Source organism: Symphalangus syndactylus, chromosome 9 (assembly GCF_028878055.3).
Source record: "Symphalangus syndactylus isolate Jambi chromosome 9, NHGRI_mSymSyn1-v2.1_pri, whole genome shotgun sequence".
NCBI lineage: Eukaryota > Metazoa > Chordata > Mammalia > Primates > Hylobatidae > Symphalangus > Symphalangus syndactylus.
Window position 1 is genome coordinate 106,108,686 of NC_072431.2, and position 15,070 is coordinate 106,123,755.

The following is a 15,070-nucleotide window of genomic DNA, read 5'->3' on the forward strand; positions in this document are numbered from 1 at the left end:
AATCTGGACATAGAACCACAGCCCACCTAACTGCTTCCTAGACAGTATGGGGAGGTCATTTATCTTTGCTGGCAGATAAATACAAGATCTCTTTCATAGATATCAGTTAATGCAGCTGCATTCAAGCAACTGCTCCATATAGCAAACAGTACTCAATATTTCCGAGAGGTGCTTGAGAGACTGCCAATTGTGTTGGGAGAAGGGGGAAGGGAATGGCCGGAGGGGGTGTGGAAGGGAGTTGTCTAGAGGAAAAAGAGAAGGAAGTGAAGGGGTTCTATGTTCTCTGCTCTATGTCCCACACAACCCAAGACGCTCTATATTTAATTGTTTAAATTTGGGATTTTCACTTGTTGTGTGCAATACACATAGGACACATCCAACTCTCACAGACCTTTCCTTGCTTATGAAGTTAGGATTCAAAGAGAATTCCAAACATGTTCCTTACAAATACAATCAGTTTACTGTATGGGGTTTCATTATGCAGGACAATTATAAGTGCGTAGAGTTTAAGTCAAAACCCACCTAAATCCACAAAATAACGGATTGGGGGTCTATTTAAAATAAACTTTTCAGGAATTCCACTTTTATTGGGAACAATTTATTTCTCCTATTTTATTTGCTAAATTTTTATTCCAGTAAACGAACAAGTTTAGGCGGAGGTGTGTAACACATAGACGAATATAACCATTGATTTTTTTTGCACTGATATAATTTTATTGTGGCATATGTTTCATCAAGATGTTGTGACATTACCTCAGGGTAGGCTGACACATTCTCCTTACTATATAATGTAAATGTTTTGACTCAGTGAATGTTTCCTTCAGGACAAACACCAAAAGCTGGCAAATCCATTTTGCCAAAAAGCCTCTTAGATTATACACTATTCATCCCCAAAGATGAAGCCTGACCACTGAGAACTTGTTTTTCTTTGTTTTAAATCATAGAGAAAAGCTTAGTTTTATTGTTACTTTTCTATGTGAAGGTCAAGAAATTGTTCTTGTCTGTATTTATCTTCCTCTGAGAATGTAATCTTGCCTCTTCTTTTAAAAACAAATTCCAAAGTGTCCCACCAGATGAAATGAACAAGCAATAGCTTTCTTGCTCCAGTGACCAATGTAGTGAATAAAAAAAAAAAGGCTTTGCTTACCTGGCATTTGGGTAAATTTGCTTGGGAATAATGACATTGGTTCACTCAGTTTTCCTCTGAAGTTCAAACACGCCCAGAGCAGCACCTGGTCCAGAGATTTCCATGCAGATAGCATCTGAGGTCTCCAGGGCTGTCTGTGCAGAGTGGCACCCAGGAAGGTCACAGACAATTTATGAGTGCCTGTACAGAGGCCTGGACCGGTTGTGCACTGCTGTTTTTTGATTAAGTCTCCTTGAGAAGGTTCAAAACATTCTTTTTGTAAATCTGCATGTGGCTTTTCTCCATTGCTAATAAGCTGGTAATAATGAGGTTTAGTTGCCAGTGCCCATCACTATAGCAGATAGTTTGGGTCACTGGGTTCCAGGGTCATTCTCTTGACCTCAGTTGGAGTGCTGTGATTGGGATAGAGCTGGTAAAAGGACAGGGATGAAATAATATATAAATTTAGGCCTGAATCCTAGCCACGGAAACCCAATCACCTGGGACACCTATTCTTTTAAATTTTGGTGAGAGTGGTCCTTGGTTTACATAGGACACATTTAGTTTTGAATATTTTACTACTTCTCACAGATGCAGGCATTGGAGCAGTGAGAACACTATATTTGAAGTCAGAAGACCTCAAGACCTGGCTCAGATATGAACAGTGCAATCACAGGGCAAGCACCAAATATCTCTCAGTTTCAATCTTTCCTCTACCTCACAGAGCTGTTCTGAGGCTCAAATGGAATTTTATAATGGCTACTCAGATACAAAGCTTATTATGAAGACAATTGTGTATACTCGAAACACACTCAAAGATCATTGTTGTTTGGCCTCTCCTTGTAGAAAAAAATGTTAAGTTGTTTTTACGGGGTTCACTAGATGGATATCCAAAGCCCAGCATAATTCTCACAGCATAATTCCTGCTATATTTGCTACTTGTTGAGTGAATGAATAAAGGAATGAAAGAGTGTGTGACAGAACGAAACTGTCAGAGACATAAGTGTGTGGGGTAGGCTGAGCTGTCACTGCAGCCACCACCAAACACTGGCACGTGCTCACATCACTCACTGGTTCAGGAGGGCTTGGGGGAGCACCAAGTGCTGCGATGAGAGTAGATGACCCCAGTTGGTGGGTGCTATGGCAGAACCAAGACATGGGCTACCTGGAGGGGTGCCTTAGGCAAGTGAGGAGTGAGTGAGGGTTATGATCGGAGGGAGAAACTGCAGCAGCTTTTGCTTAGAGTTAGTTCTGATCATTCTTTCTCAGAATGGCTCCAACCATTCTCAGGATAGTCATAGGACCTGGTGTGCCAGGGTATAGCAGCCAGTGGTGGGTCTAATTGGGAGTCATGGAATTGAGGATGTTCTCTGATGTTCTCACGGTTGTGCATCCCTTGGCTCTCACTTTCCCCTCAGAGGAGAGTGGATTTCAAATTCAGTACAAGTTCTGCTTCCACCCGGCATGTAGGAAGCTGAAGATAGTGTCACTCTCACCTTAACAAGTAAAAAGCTTGATAAACAATAGTGACAGTTCTCCTTGAAACCATTAGAAAGATGAGGTTTAGGCCACCAAATAGCCTGAAATCCAAGAAAAGACAGGACCTTCCAAGGAGAGATGGGAGAGAACCACCAACTCAGCAGAACAGAGCACAGAAGACATGCCTAGGCCACACAAGGATTAAGAAGTGAATATGAAGGATTCAGCAAAAATTGTAGATGGTAGCAAATGGCAAGTGTGGACCAGGGTGAGAGTAGAGAGTTGTGAGGAGGTGCAGTCACAACGAGAAGTCACAGGGACATGTGCAGATTCTTCTCCACAGGCCTTTGCAGGTGCTCCCTGAGAAAGATGGCACAGGGAGAAGACGGCCTGGAGGAGGGAAGTGGCCACATAATATGTGGAGAGAGCTCCCCTCTAGGAGGTGGAGTTTAGTTGCCTTCTCCTCAAGAGTGAGTTGGACTTAGTGCTTCTAATGAATGGAGTTTGGAAAGTGAAAAAGTAACTTTGTGGTGGAGAAAACTGTTAGGTGATCCAGGTCACCATCACCAATGATAAATCAAGTGGAACTCATGGCCTCAAATGATTCTTCCACCTCAGCCTCCCAAATAGCTGGAATTATAGGTCAGTTATAGCTTTTTATTTGGGAGCAATTTTACACTTTACACAAAATTTGCAAAGGTAGTTCAGAGTTCTTGTTTATCCTTCATCCAACTCTCCCTAAAGTTAACATCTTACACAACCATGGTATGTGCCCTGCCATGATGCCTTGAGAAGGACACCTCATCTCTCTGGCATTTTTACTCCAAATCCATAAGCCCAGTCTAGTTGTGAGAAAACAGAAGACAAACCCAAACTGAGAGATGTACTACATACTATCTGACCAGTATTCTTAACAATTTTTTGAATTTTTGCATGAGTGAAAAATCAGACCTTGGTAATGACCTTGAGCAGTGGGATATAAGTAACTCCCACACGCTTAGCATTCCAATAATGGAAAACTAGGCATAAATAAATTTAAAAGGATCATGAAAAACAAAGGAAGATTGAGAAGCTGTCACAGGTCACAAGAGATTCAGGAGACATGATGACTAAATACAAGGTGGGATCCAGGATAGGATCTGAAACCAAAAAATGACATTAATAGAAAAACTGGTTACATCTGAATAAAATAAAAGCTTACTTAATAGTAATTTACCAGTGTTAATTTCTTAGTTTTGATACATATAAACACTGTTATGTAAGATGTTATAATAACATTAGGGAGAGTTGGATGAAGGATATATGAGAACTGTGAACTATCTTTACAAATTTTTTGTAACTGTAAAATTGCTCCCAAATAAAAAGTTAAAACTCACTGATAGTTTCAGCTGCTTGGGAGGCTAAGGCCAGAGAATCGCTTGAGGCCAGGAGGTCGAGTCTAGCCTGGGCAACACAGCGAGGCACTGTCTCAAAAAAAAAAAAAAAAAATGTTAAGGAACTGGGGGTAAGGGAAGGTTTGACGATAAAGGGGAAGGAGGGAAATTTTTGAGGTGATGGAAATGTTCTATATATGATCTATATATGTTTGTCATATATATATATATATATATATAAAACGCACTGAACTATATCCTAAAAAGGGTGAATTTTTTATATATAACAGTTATACATACAGTTGATCCTCAAACAGTGCAGGACTTAAGGGTTCCTACACCCCTGCAGTTGAAAATCTGCATATAACTTTTGACTCCTCCAAAATGTAACTACTAATAGCCTACTGTTGACTGGAAGCTTTACTGATAACGTAGTCAATTTACACATGTTTTGTATGTTATATGTATATGCGTATTTTATATATTATACAGTGTATTGATATAATAAAAGTGAGCTAGAAAAAGAAAATGTCATTAAAATCATAAGTCAATGTATTTAATATTTATTAAGTGGAAGTGGATCATCATAAAGGTCTTCATTCATCTTCACGATGGGTAGGCTGAAGAGGAGGAGGAAGAGGAGGGGTTGGTCTTGTTATCTCAGGAGTGGCAAGAGCAGATGAGACTCTGCGTATAAAAGGACCCATGCTGTTCAAACCCATGTTGTTTAAGGGTCAATTGTATGTATATAAAACCGTGTGTAAATTATACCTCAATAAACCTGACTTTAAAAAATACATAGCGCATCATTGTTGGGGACTTACATAGATGTGAGCCTTAGTAGAGAATGAAAGTGAAAGCCTCACTCTTTAGAAAACTCATCATGTCCTTGTCTTTCCCCTACTAGGGACCTCACTTTCAATACATTTTTAAAAATCATATTTATCTCCAACTGCATTTTTTTTTAAAAAAAATGCAAACTATGGGAGATGGGCCAAGTTTTCATTTTTCATAACACAGGAAAAATATTTATAGATATTTCAGCAGCTCTGGCACAATACACAGAACCAGTGAGTCCACATTACAACAGAAAGTCAATGGGTGACAGTAAGTCAATTTCTCCTCTATTACACTGCTTCCTGTTGGCAGAACAGTAGCAACCAGGAGAGTGGTGCTCAAAGCAATCAAGTGGCTCCTTAGAGCAAAGGAAAGGATAACTTTAAAAAATATTTATTAAAGATGTATATGGCATAAAACAACTTTTAAAAATTATTTTGTATTTTATTATTAACTAGTTATCAGTAATTAATAATATTCCCATTGTCTCCTGTTCCCTAGCCCTTGCAAGAAACCAGAGTTACTAACCTTCCAGAGATACTCTATGCAAACGTGAGCATATGCATATATTCTTTTTAATGCAAACAGAAGCATATACTACTTTCTTTACTTTGCTTTCTTTTTCTAGTGTTTTTAAAAAAGATATGCTTATCGGTCTTAGTCCATTCAGGCTGCTATAACAGAATACCATAGACTGGGTGGCTTATAAACAACAAAAAAATAGTTCTTCTATTTTGAGAAGTCAAGATAAAGGCACTAGCAGATTCAGTGTCTGGTGAGGGCATGCTTCCTGGTTCATAGACAGCCATCTTTTTGCTGTATCCTCACAAGGTGGAAGGGGTGAGGGAACTCTCTGGAGCCTGTTTTATAAAGGCATTAATCCCATTCATAAGGGCTCCACCATCATGGCCTAATTACCTCCCAAAGGCCTGACCTCCTAATACCATCACACTGTGGGGTAGGATTTCAACACATGAATTTTCTTGGGGTGGGGGTGACACAAACAGTTGGTATATAGCACTATCTCATTACAAGCTGCGTTTGAAGCAGTTTATTATAATCTATGTAAAATAATGGTTTAGGAAAGTATAGAGTTGTAAAAAAATAAAACTAAGTCAGCAGAGAGTTTAGTACAAAATACACATGCCCTAAAACACTGTAAAACAAGAGGTGGGCTACTAATGTGGCTCTGAGCTTTCTAGCAGCAAATGCAGAGGAAAATACAAGCAGTTATATGACTGTTGTCCCCATAACATAAAAACTAACCATTCTTTTCTTATATTTATGTATTCCCTCTGTGATGATTTTAAACTATTGAATTAAAAATAAAACAATCAACATTTATACCAAAATCATAAAAATATCACCAGCTGGTTCTACAACCTGAGAAACATTTTTTTTTTCCCCCAGGGAACCTCATTTTTTTAATGAAAATCTTCACATCCTCACCTCATCTTGTTATTTTCACTTTATATATGTAGAAAATTAATCCACATCTCCACAGATAGAGATGACTTATGTAGGAAACATGGAGCCCATGGCTGCATAGTTTTCTATTGTATGGATGTACCATAATTTATTTCCCCAGTCCCTTCTTTATGGGCATTTACAGTGTTTCTAAGATTTTGCTCTTGCAAACCATGCTTCCATGAATTTCCTCATGCATGCATCATTTCACACATCTGTAAGCATATTTGTAAGATAAATTCCTACAAGTGGACTTACTGGGTCAATGTGTATGGCTAATGTTTATTTTGACGGCTATTAAGAAATTGCCCTTCATGAACAGTGTGCCAGTTTCTATTCCACACTCCCACATATGACTGTGCCTGCTTCCTTGTACTTGCCCTGCTTAGCATATGACCCTACTCTGTGATGTTGAAAAACAACTCTTATGAATGAGAATGAACATTGTTCTATATGTTTAAGAGCATAATTTTTTCTTTTCTGAGACCTGTCTGTTCATATCCCTTGTTCATTTTTTTTCTTTTGAACTCTGAGTGTGTGGCTTATTAATTGTAGGAACACCATCTAGATTAAGGACTTTATCCCTTTGTACTATCCGTTGCATTTTTCCCCTTGTGTGCTATTTGTCTTTTGACCTTGTTCATGGCATTGCTTTTGGCCATGTGGAAATGTTTTGTTTTTCTGTGTTAAACTTTCTCAATGGTTTTTAAAATGACTTAACGATTTGGGGTTACATTTGGCAAGGTATTTCCTACTTCAATATAATCTTCACTCCTTTTCTCAAATTCTTTATGTTTCAGTTTGGAATTTATTTAGTGTATGAAAGTTGAGTCATGCTTCAAATTTACCCTCTTCCCAATAGCAATCCAGTTGTCCCGATAGTGAATAATCTATCTTCTCTCCCCACTCCTTGATTTGAAATGGAGATGGACAGCTTCTTACCCTGAAAGGAATCAGTGGCAATCTGTAAAATACATCCCAACACTGCTTTCTTACACCTCAGGCAACAGGGGAATCAAAGCCTCCATGTGAGGCCTCAAGAAAGGCCAGTTCAGCTCATGTCCCCTCCTCACCCAGCAGGACCAAGTGGACACCGGGCTGGCCTGTGCCCCCTGTACATGAATACACTACAGACTTGTGCTCTTATATCTCATCATGGATGCTCTGGGCAGATAAGATTTCCAAATACCTTGTTTTTTTGTTTTTTGTTTTTTGTTTTTCTCCAAGGGTGAGTTTCTCCAGAGAGTGTGACCTTCTCTAGGTGTTCCACTAGAGGGTGCTTCAACTATACATATTTATGTAGACGTAAACATGACCTATGTTGTTTGTGTGGGCTGCATACACACATGCCAAGCAGCTGCTTTTTCCTGAACAATCTATGACATGGGCAGGCAATCTGATTTTTAATTCCCTCGACTCTTTCCACACATGATCAGATGACCTTCCCAAAGATCCCTCCTCTCCCAGTGAGCTGCCAGAACCCAAGGGTGTGGGAAATGGAGATCTACTGAATGGAAACTCTTAGCAGTGGTAGGAAAGGAGGCTCATGGGTTGAGTTTCTGTTTTTGCTCTTTTTCTCTGGAGGAGACTTTTAGGGATGATTTGGGCCTTCAGGGATTGCTTTGAAATACAGGAGAGGGCCACAGCTCAATTAAAAGTCTCCAATAAGTGTCCGAAATTCAGGAGCCACATAGGCAGTGGGATGGAGCTGTTAGAGGGTTGATGCTCCCGGAAGATGAATCGGGGTCCGTGGGGGCTATGGGGAGATGGAGTAATGGGTGAGAATTGCTGAGTGGGTCAAGCAGGTGGGGACTAGCAATCATCGGGGAGAAGCTGAAGGATGCAGATTTTTCAGAGATTTCCCTTTTAGGAAGGGCATTGCAGTAGTGGTTTAGATGATTACTTTTTTTCTAAAAACTCAAAGTGGAATAAACAATAAATGTGGACTTGGGGGGATTGGTGAGAAGAGCATGATATATCACAGAAAATGATGAAAGGAGCCCAGTAACTTCTCGGAGCTGAAGATAATAAGGTAGGCATCTTTAAGAGACAGTGAGCAGCAGCTTTTGAATCAGTGACCAAAACTGAGTGCTTGAAATATGGTTAGTCTGAATTGAGATGTGTGATAAATTTGAAATACACACCAGATTTCAAAGACTTAGTACCAAAAAAATACATAAATTATCTCAATATTTTCATATTGATTACATGTTAAAATGATAACATATTGGATTTAATGGGTTAAATAAGATATATTATGACAGCTCATTTCACCTATTTCTTTTTACTTTTTAAAATGTGGCTACTGGAATATTTAAAATAACATATGGGCTTCCATCATATTTCTATTGATGTGTGCGGATTTAGATTAACATTGCACAAAAGACAATTTTTAAATCACCTGCATAAGAGTTACCTGGAGTGCTTGTTAAAAAGACAGTTTTCCTAGTGATGGCCTACAGTTTCAGAATGTCTTGGGGGCGGGGGGCGGAGGGAGTCAGGGAATCTGCATATTAAACATCTCCTTGAGTGAGCTTGACGTGCTAAAGTTTCACATGCTGGCTTAGGCAAACAAAGAAAAAGAGGGGAGAAATAAAAATTTTTCATTTAGGATTTGGTGCATTCATGACATGGTTCAAGGCCAATGAAGAATTCAGAATGAGATGACTGAGGATGCTACATCTTCATAAATGAAGCCCAAGTGAGGGAGTAACTTGTCTGGGGTTAGTTGAATTGGAGAAATAGGAATTTGGGACACCTGTCTCCTCGCTACTCAAAATGTGGTCTCTGGATCAACAGCATCAGCATCGCCTTGGAGTTTACTAGAAATGCAAATCTTAGGCCTTGCCCTAAACCTACTGTCTTAGTCCATTTGCGTTGTTAGAAAAGAATACCTGATGCTGGGCAATTTGTAAAGAAAAGAGGTGTATTCGGCTCACAGTTTTGCGGGCTGTATAAGAAGTATGGCACTGGCACCTGCTTGGCTTCTGGTGGGGCCTTGGGCTGCTTCCACTCATGGCAGAAGGCAAAGGGGGGCTGCGCACAGACAGCACATGGAGAGTAGACCAAGAAAAGGGGAGGAGGTGCCAGGCTCCTTTCAACACCAATTCTCTCAGGAACCAAAGGTGAAAACTCAATCCCTTCCTTGAGAATGGCACCAAGCCACTCATAAAGGATCTGCCATAAGGCTCCGACAATGGGGATAGAATTTCAACATGAGACCTGGTGGGGCCAAAAAATCCCGTATTCAAACCATAGCACCTACTGACTCAGTTTGCATTTTAACAAGATGTTAAGATAATTCAATTGCACCTTAAAAATTGTTTTACAACTTTATTTGGGCATATTTTACATATGTAACTTACCCATTTCAAGTGTACAATTCAATAATTTTTAGTGAAATTACCAAGTTGTACAACCATCACTATAAATCAGTTTTAAAACACTTCTATAATATTACCCCAATAAGATCCCTCATTCCCTTTACTGTCAATCTGGTTCCTTCCCATCTCTTTCCCAGGCAACCACTGATCCACTGTCTCTATAAATTTGTCTTAGACATTTCAGACGAATGGAGCTATACAATATGTGATCCCTTGTGTCTTGCCTCTTTCATTTAATGTTATGCTTTTTGTGGTTTGTCCATGCTGTACAGATATCAGTATTTCATTTCTTTCTATTGCCAAATAACATTCCATTGTTATGATTATATCCCATTCCGAAGCAGGAAATCTCCCTGACTCCTTTGTGGTGGGAACTGGAGTGCACAGGTGCTAGAACTAGCCGCTGCTTGGGTGCCAACAGGGGCAGACTCCACTCTCTTGGTCCCACTGTGTTCCACCCCTCGCAGGAGGGGGAATGCAGGTGAGTGGGTGCAGGAGCCAGGGTGAGCACTTTTGGGCACCGGCAGGAACAAAACTGTGTGCAGCTCCCCCCAACCCAGTAACACCTAGGGGAGGTGCCGGCAACCCTGAAGCCCCAGAAAGAGTGTTACAGTCAGTGCTCTTTTAGCTTTGCTGTCCACAGATGGCTTAAGTGTTAACAGCTCAGTGGAGGGTCAGTCTGGCAGCCTTTTGCACCTGTACCCTAGTTCTTTTCTGGCATCCAGGAGGAATGAAGTTGCATGAACAAATTGGAGATGGTAAATGCCAGGGATTTTATTGCTGACCAAAGTGGCTCTCAGATGGAAGGGGGGCTGAAAAAGTGATGGAGTGAGAAGATCGTCTTCCCCTGGAGTCCGACTGTCCACAGACTCCTAAGCAACGCCATCAAGCTGTCCCTCTAAATCAAGCTGCTGCTCTTTGACATCCAACCGTAGTCTCTGATGTTCTGCTGCTTCTCCTTTTCTCTTCTTTTCCTCTGCCAGTGGAGCCTGGGGTTTTTATGGGCACAGGATGGGGAGCAAGTTGGGCCATGGGTGGTTTTGGAAAAGGCAATATTCGAGTGGGAAGAAAAGTGGGAATGTATGCTCCCACTTTGGGCCGTGGTTCCAGGTTTGAGGATGGCACTCTAGCCGGGGACTGCCCTCTTCTGCCCAGAATTTCCCTGCCTTCTGTCCCTATCAATTCTGTTTATGTGTTCATTAGTTGATGGACATTTGTGTTTTTTTCCCCCAATTTTAGGACCATTATGAGTAATACCTCAAAGAACATTTGTGTACAAGTCTTTTGGTGGCATATGTTTTTATTTCACTTGGGTAGATTAGAGTAGAATCACTGGGTCAAATGGTACTGCACACTAAGACTTGAGAAGCACTGTTTCAGACCTTTTCTGTGTGTGCCAGGATGTGATAACCCCTTGGGTGATGGAGCGCTCATGGGCTTGTCCAGGTCTGGGTAAGGCTTGGTTCTGTTACTAGTAATTGTGTGATGTTGAACAAATAACTTGATTTAGTTGGTGAAGTAGATTTATAATCCCTACTGCATAGGGTTACTGTGAGATATAGAGCCATCTGTAGACTTTGGAGCAAGAGGAACCTAGGTTGAAGGCTAATCTGGCTAACTTTTTATGGTTGGATAAGTTACCAAACCCCCAAGACCAGTTTCTTTGTCTATAAATGGGGGATAATAATACATTTCTTGCTAGGCTTAAATAAAGTAATTGTTCACTATCTTAACAAAATAATCAATAAATGTTGGCAACTATTACATAAAACACCTAGCTCAGATCGGGTGCTCAGGAAATGTTGGGTCACTACAAGATGGTTTCTACATCTTGGATCTTTCTTGGGAAAGAGATCAATTAAGAGGACACACACACACACACACACACACACACACACAGCCCGAGTTATTTTGCTTTGTGTAGTAGAATCAGGGGTTTCTCCTAAACATATTTAAACCTTCTTGATGAACTCACTTGTGATTTGTAAACATTCAACTCCAAGTCCAGGAGACATGTCTTTGATGCTGAGGTTTCCGTTCTGGAACATGTAAATGTACACTACTTGGTTACAGGCTTAAGGGAGGATTTACCAGGGAGTCCTGGGTTATATTAACTTCACTTAGCAGAGCAGAAAAACAACCTGCAGCAGCCAGGGGGGTCATGGGTCAGTGAGCTTGACTGACCATTTTTTCAGATAATTCTAGGACCAGCTTTCAAGGGGAAAGTGAATACTGTCACCACTTCAGTTAGCCCCTGTTATAACCTAGACGTACACCATGCTGACATGCCCTCTTCCTCATTCTACTATAAAGACCTCTTGCAAAAAGACAGACATTTACACACGGGCACAGGATGCCTAATTATAAGAGCTTTTGTGCATAACCCTGTCCTTAGATGAGGTCTGATGCCCTTGACTCTCCTCATCCATTCCCTTTGCCCATGTGGCTGCAGGCTAACATGACTACCTCCCTCTCTGTAGCAGGAAATGTCCTGCATCTCTGCTGGCCAAACTGTGTCCGCAGTCTGTTGTGGCTGTGAGGACCCACTCAGTGAAGAAGTAAGGAAATCTCTTTGTTGCTGTCTCTAGAAGGCCACTGTATTAGCTTTCTCAGGCTGCCACAACAAAATATCTCAGATTGCTTGGCGTAAACACCAGAAAGTTATTTTCTCCCTGTGGTGCAGGCTGGAAAGTCCAGGATTGAGGTCTGGTAGGGTTCAGTTTCTGGTGAAGGCACTCTTTTGGGTTTGCAGGGGCTGCCTTCTTTCTATGGCATGGCAGACACATGGCAGAGAGAGAGGAGTTTTCTGGTGTCTCTCCTTATAAGAACACTCATCCTATTAAACCATGGCCCCACTCTTATGACCTTGTTTAATCTTAATTACCTCCTTATAGGCACTATCTCCAAATACAGTCACATCAGGGGTTAGGGCTTCAACATAACGGTTTTGGGGGAACACAATTTAGTCCACAGCAGCCACTTACCAGAAGGATGATTTAGGAAGATCCCACTGTTTGGTGAATACAACTGTTCTCCCTGTTGGTGGAGGCGGGGAGATGTGAGAGCTGGAATGGGAAACATCTGCTATAAAGCTAATGCCAGCCGGTCTTGTGTTAGGCTTGAGAAACTAAGCCCTGAATCAATTGTGTTCACAGGGGTAAAATGATGATCATTGCAAAAAGGGAGGAGAAGAGTTGAGAAGTGGATATCGTTTCATCTTATGCATTAAAAATGGGGGGAAAAAAGAAAAAGCCTTCTGACTCAGGCACCAATTGCTTAGCTTTAATTGTCTATGTGACTGCGATTGCAAAGTTGTCTCCCAGAATTTAGTGGAAGTATTAAAGTGTATTAGATCGCTGCTGGGGCTTAATGACAACAGGAATCATCCCAATTCAGAAGGCAATTATTTATCTGGTGACCTTTTACAATGTGGCAAGTTTTCCTTCAGGATTTTTTACAGTGACTGATATTTCCAATAAACATGGGTCTCTCCCCTCCCCCCAATCAATTGCTGGTATTTGAATGTCATGAAACTAAAAGCTGTGAAATTAAACCTGCTGTGCAAGTTACAGAAATGGGGAGACTGAAATGAGACTGTAGGTCCCTTTTATATAATATCAGTGCACCATTATGTTACAAATTTAGGGAAAATGGACTGTTGTGTTGATGGGAATATGTAGCATTGGGCATGGAGTGTTTGTTTGGAGGGGTTAGTGTCAATTTCTTTAATTCAACACTGCCATGATTGCTGGGTTATGCCAGAGAACTTTGTATTTGCTTTCCCAGTTTCTATCCCAATCAGCTGTGACACTGCAGACAATTTCTTTTGTGATCTGCACAGCTCTAAGGTGAAGGGAACGGGGGCCTGGATCAACCCATCACAATACATGGACTTCTAAAGGTGCTTTTATGTATTGATCTGAAATGTCTCTGTGATTTCCAAGCACATGTGCTTCAGTGGACTGTATTTATGTCACTGTGATCACTGATTGCTCTCATAATCACTGGAAGAGAGGTTGCCATTCCCATCTTTGATTTACAAGTGAGAATGCTATGTTCATAGTGTTTTAAATATAGGTTTAATTTTTCGGGTATGTTACGGCCAACAGATCAGAAGACAACCTCTATTAAGAAGATAATTGTTACTCACAGTTCCCAAAAGGAGGAGGCACGCTGCACCACACAGGGTCACGTGGGGAAGCACCAGGGTGGATCAGTAGGCAGAGGGGGTTAGGGGAAGACTTGGGCAACAGGCTTTATCGATTTCCCTGGAAAAGGAATGGGTAAGGCAGGGTAAGCAGGCTGAGGATTGACCATTTCCGCATTTCAGCAGGCTCTGGGGCACACAGGTTGTCCCCAACCATCTAGTACCTGACCCTGGGGTGATGAGAGCAGGTGGACGATGGCCCAGAAGGCGAGAGCCTGATAAAGCCAGGTGGTTGGGGTGTGAGCTCTGGAATGGTTTGTTTGCATATCAAAAGTGTGCTAGCAGATAAATTCTTTATTATCTCTAGAAATTGGCTATCTCTGGGAAGGGCAGTTTCTCCAGGGTCAGCAAGGCCCCAGGTGTCAAAGCATCAGAAACACATTGTTAATAAACAGAGGAATGAGGTGCTGTGCATTAGGACTCAGGGCTAGTCTGGGGCAGAACTATACTTAGAAAGCAAAATATACAGGTTTCTGGAACCTAACCACAGAATCATAGTTTCAAACTGAAGAAGAGACCTCCAAATCATCCTACCTTCTTATATGAATGAGGAAATTGGAGCTCAGAGAGGCTATGTGGCCTGCCCGAGGTCACCAAGCATCGTGACTTCTTTCTCCTCTGTCCCGTCCCTTGCTACACCATCCTGATTTGCCCACTACTTTCCAATGTTATGACCCTGGTCCTGTCTCTCCCACATCCCTCCAATATACAGGCATATGGGGGAGGATTTCTCTTTTTTACCCAGTTTCCTAGACGTGAGCAGTGATTATGTAATTGGCCCATTTTGGTTTGGGGAAGCATCAGAGCAAAAGAAAGTGGTTTATTGGAAAAGGTCTCCATCAAACCAAGCTGGGAAGCTCTGCTTGAAAGAAAGGAGCTCTCTATTCTATTCATAAACAGACAATCCTTCTGATGAGAGAGTCTCAGTGTTCCCTTTTTGATCAATCTACCCTCAAGACCTTACATCTTTTTCATAATATGGCCTCAGGTCTGATATATTTCCTTTGTTTCTGTTACAGTAACCAGCCCCCAGTGTCTAGACATTTCTTTTTCTACCAAGGTAGGAGGGTATATTGATTTTTGCAATTTGTAAGTTTAGTTTTCAACAGAGTTTCAGATTCGCTGTATGAACAACTTTCCCCAGTTTGAGTTGTATGGTCAGCAACTTTCTCAGTGATCCTTGACCTTGGATGCACAT

The 15,070-nt window shown here is 41.2% G+C and overlaps 1 long non-coding RNA gene across 1 annotated transcript; it reads right to left on the reverse strand.

Annotated features, from left to right (window-relative positions):
• Positions 1 to 10,419: 10,419 nt before the first annotated feature.
• LOC129490475 (uncharacterized) lies at positions 10,420 to 12,794 on the reverse strand. Its single transcript, XR_008660264.1, has 3 exons — positions 12,650 to 12,794; positions 11,641 to 11,704; positions 10,420 to 10,654 (listed from the first exon to the last, which is right to left on the reverse strand). It is a non-coding gene; the product is annotated as an uncharacterized lncRNA (long non-coding RNA).
• Between the last annotated feature and the right edge of the window lie 2,276 nt (positions 12,795 to 15,070).